We start from the raw sequence: 4,396 nt of genomic DNA on the forward strand, positions 1-4,396 counted from the left end.
ACTTTATAAAACTTCTTAATATCAAATTTCATTAAAATCCGTTCCGCGGTTTTCGGATTGTTTCATGAATACGGACTTACTGACAGACGGACCGACTGAGCGAATTTGTAGAAGTGATCCATACGGTTGAGAGGGAACAAAAAAAGTTGTTTTAATATCGTTTCAATAAATTCCTGCTAAATTAATTTCTGGGGTTCCTAGGCCAGTAAAGGTCCGTCTGGAAATCCATATAATCTCTACAGGTAAAGTTGTTCCTGTGCCTAACAAATTAAGGTGTATGGGGAAGTGAATGTATAGATCCATGTTTCCTTGACTTCGGCACTAATTGGAGGTGAGTGGTCAGATTCACGCCCCTGCCGCTTTACTCCCAGGGAAAGAGAGCCCGGTACCCATTGGATAGGAGGTTAGTTGGACCCTAGAGTCAGTCTGGACGACTTGGAGAAGAGTCCATATAATATTTTTAAACCAAAAATATGACTTTACACTTCAATGCTGCTAAATTCTTGGGAGTAGCATAGTAGCACAGTTCCAAACGTTTGCCTCTCTTATGGAGGAACCCCCATGCCTCTTCTTGAAACAGAGAAGCTCTGGCGTGAATCAGTGTTTGCGATCTTTCGATTAAATTCATCACGCCGGTAAAAATACTTACAGGGATGTTTGTTAATGACCATGCTAATATTTAAATCGGTAGCGAAATATGAGCTGAGCTGTGGATTACAGCTTCAGACAGATTGGATACGTGAAGTTGATCATGAAGTCACTTTCAAATCAAATACGCGTATTGATGTGTGTCTTGAATAGGAGCTAAAATGTGCAGAGTGGGGGTTCCCCTATTTCCCTGGTTCACTTCTGTACCTTCTTTATTTAGTAGGCCAGTAATGTACATGTGTGTGAAGGATTCATTTAACCGTCCAATGTTTCCCTGCAGAAACAATCCAGGTCTGTCGTTCACATACAATTCAGAACTAAGTCCATGAGACAGAATTCTTGAGATGCTAAAGGTCACGAGGTTAGTCATGATATTTCCTGGATTTTATAGAATCCGACGGTTCATTATCGTGTTCACAAGAGCCCGCCCATGATCCCCACCACAAACCAGATGATTCAAGTCACATCGCCCTACCAGAGCTATTGAAATTCCATTTTAATGTTATACTCCCAACTACGTTGAAGTCATCCGAGTGTCCTTTTCCTTTTAGGTATCCTGACCTAAAAGGCAATGCTGTCCTTGTGCTCAACTAATAAGAGTTACCCCATAAAGACAGACACATGGTGAGTGGATAAATAGATCCATCCTGACCTAAGGATATATTTATAACTTCAATATTTTTTTCTCACATTTTTATTACACGTGATCTGCAGAATTCGCAATACATGCGCATGCTCAACAGGTAATGGCTCGCGAATGAGTTAGGCCCAGTGACGTAATTCATATATTTCCTTTGTTGTTCACTTAGGTGTCATTTTAATTCTTGAGTTGCGATTTTACTCAGGTCTGTCTGGGAGAGTTAGGACGGTATATGTTCTCAGTCAGTGTGTAGTTTCGCTACTGTCCAGTAGGTTCACTGCTACTGCATTTGTATGGTTTTCTGATTTTCTTAAGTATTTGGTATTCCACATTTGTATTGCGCTGAGCCCTGCGTTCGTTTGCAGATCTTCATGGATCCTGTGGCTGTTTATGTACCAAGGTGGGTTCACGCTTTCCGTACCGGTTTTAGTTGAAGAGCCCATTTTCCGTTAGCATGTTTTTATGGTAGCGTGTAGCTTATGTTGGAATGCTATGAATACTTCAGTAAGACTCTTTATAGAAAGTACAACACTTGCATTTCTCGGTAGCCCGACTGCAGCTATGCGGATTATGCAGGAGAAACACAAAGCTACAGCAATTTGACACAGAGAACATACCTATGCAAAACACACGTCATTAGATCAGAGAATTGCCTCTAATTTCTGGTACAATTTGTTTATGATAAATCTATCCACTTTCGTGACGCTTTGTTTTACAAGAAAAAACTCTATAATCCTATGTGTTCCGCAGTCAGTCCTAACAATTGTCCTTAGCTGGCCCCACAATGAGACAAGCGCCCAATGTAGCTTCGTAAAATGAAAGGAAGTATGTCATGAAACTGAGCAAGTTTGCTCTATATTTCAAATTCCACCACGATATGTAACTTTCGAGAATTGAAGGCCATGATCAGGTGTGAAATTATAATTTTTCCACTCGTGTTCAAGCTAAAAGTCCTACACTACTTCAGAGAATGTTCAAATAACTCCGGCGTAAATCGTGTGCAGTCTAAAAAACACAGACTCTTGTGTTTTCTTTGACGAAATTTTGCTGCACGTTTCGTTCTCTGAGGTTTCTACGTCACTGGTTCAGAATAATTTTTTACCCATTCCATACGTCAATCAAAAAGCTTAAATCTTTTTATCACCAGAATGTAGCCTAGAGACCTGCAGTTGGTGCTGAGTCTTTGCCCATGAAATTACCATTCGGAGTAGGACTTTTGCTGTAATCAATGCCTCCATTTTATTTCCTCCGAAATGATGAAGACAAACAGAGATCTTTCGAAATCTTGATAAGTGAGAGAATGTGAACATATTAATATTAATTTACATTACACAGATGCTTACTTTTAATCGATGAAGCTCTGACAAAGGAATATTCTTCTTTTCGCCGAAAAAGTTGTTAATTCGTTTATATTTTCGTCTACTTTTTTTCTTCTTACACGAATATACGTATAATGTGATGGAAAGAAAATTTTCACAAACATAATTACAAACGGTGAAACCGTTCCAACATTTCCACGGAAAGGCCGAAAGCCGAAATTGTACATCACATAAAGACTGCAAACATAAGGACGAGGTGAGAAACAGTTCTGACATCAAAATGGCTACACCGATATGACATGTTTACTCCATGCAAGATTAGCTGAGTACAGATTATGACAGAGGAGTACAAAGTGATCGAAGACAAGAAGACTTCGTAGTGATTTGAAGTGATAGTTTCTTTGTTGAGATCCGTTCCCAGGATACGACTATTTAAGACAGAGAATCCTAGTGCGTGTGAAACGGTGAACTGTAAATTGCGTAAATCAGCGATAGCGCTGTATTAATTGTAATTAAGAGAACTAGTAACTAAAGTGTTAATTAATCCAATCATCCGAACTAGAACCCGTTATTTTCGTCACGCGTACCCCCTACACGTGAGAGTAACTTGGATTATTTAACAATTTAATGATCGGAATCTTAAAATTAAGTAATCAGCTTTGGCCTGTAAAATTACGTACATTAATTAATTATGTGCATTCTCAGTACGTGTAATGTGTCTATATTTGTCGACTTTCGACCTTGGAAATTATTGCATTCGATTTTAAAAGAAGTGCATATAAGACAACTCGAGTTTGTAATTTAGTGGCTTAATTTTTATATAAAAAAGTGAAGTAAAACTTCTCAAAAATGTGTTTCGTGTTACCATTTTTTAACTTACTTCATATATTTTTTTCTCTGTCCTTTTTGTTTGCCTCGAATTTCGAATAGCTAAAGCATGCGGGGAAGACTCCCCTCCCCCCACCCACCGTCTCCTCTATGCGGTTGGCTACTGCTGCTGTTGTTCGGGATGGTGGTATTACATTGTTTTGTTTTTGTCATGTTTTGTTTTTGTTGTGTTTTCTTTCTCTTCCTTGTATCAGGAGAACAAAACATCGTAGGAGTTCGGGAGCTTACAAATTTCGTGTTGTGTGTAATACATGTATCCCATCTCATTCCCACCCGTTCTCCAGCGCCGGTTGGTGGAGCCACCTACCGTTAGTTTCCAGCATCAGTTGTTGATGCGGTTGCTCTCCAGCGTGCTCCGCCTCCAGCATCTCCCTTCCCCCCCCCCTTCAACCAGAACACGGCCTGCAATACTATCGCAACACAGTTCTGAACTCAGCAACACAAGCCAACACCATCCCGATAGCAGTGGCCGTGCAGTCTGAGACATGAACTGTTTTGCCCTCCCAAACACTGTGGTCGCGGGTTAGAATCCCACTCGAGGCATAGATGTATGTTTGCGTTTGTCCTGTGTACGTAGCGGCTTTGAGACGGGCTGATCACCTGCCCAAGGTATCCTACCGTCTGCCTATATGATTACGGAATTGTAAAACAGAGGCCAAGGTTCATCACAGATTATTATTATTATTATTATTATTATTATTGATAGACCATGGTCCCATCTCTTTGTCTGTCCCTGTCATATACTAAATAAAGCGCTGGCCTCTCTTCTTTCCCCCTTGGCACTACAGCCCCAGTGGGCCTAGGCCTACCTCCATGAACTTCGTTCACTTCGGTTTTTCTAGATCTTACACATTCGGTAGGACTCCTTGGGCGGGTGATCAGCTCGTCGCAAGGCCTCTAC

Source organism: Cryptotermes secundus, unplaced genomic scaffold (assembly GCF_002891405.2).
Source record: "Cryptotermes secundus unplaced genomic scaffold, Csec_1.0 scaffold6, whole genome shotgun sequence".
Taxonomy (NCBI): Eukaryota; Metazoa; Arthropoda; class Insecta; order Blattodea; family Kalotermitidae; genus Cryptotermes; species Cryptotermes secundus.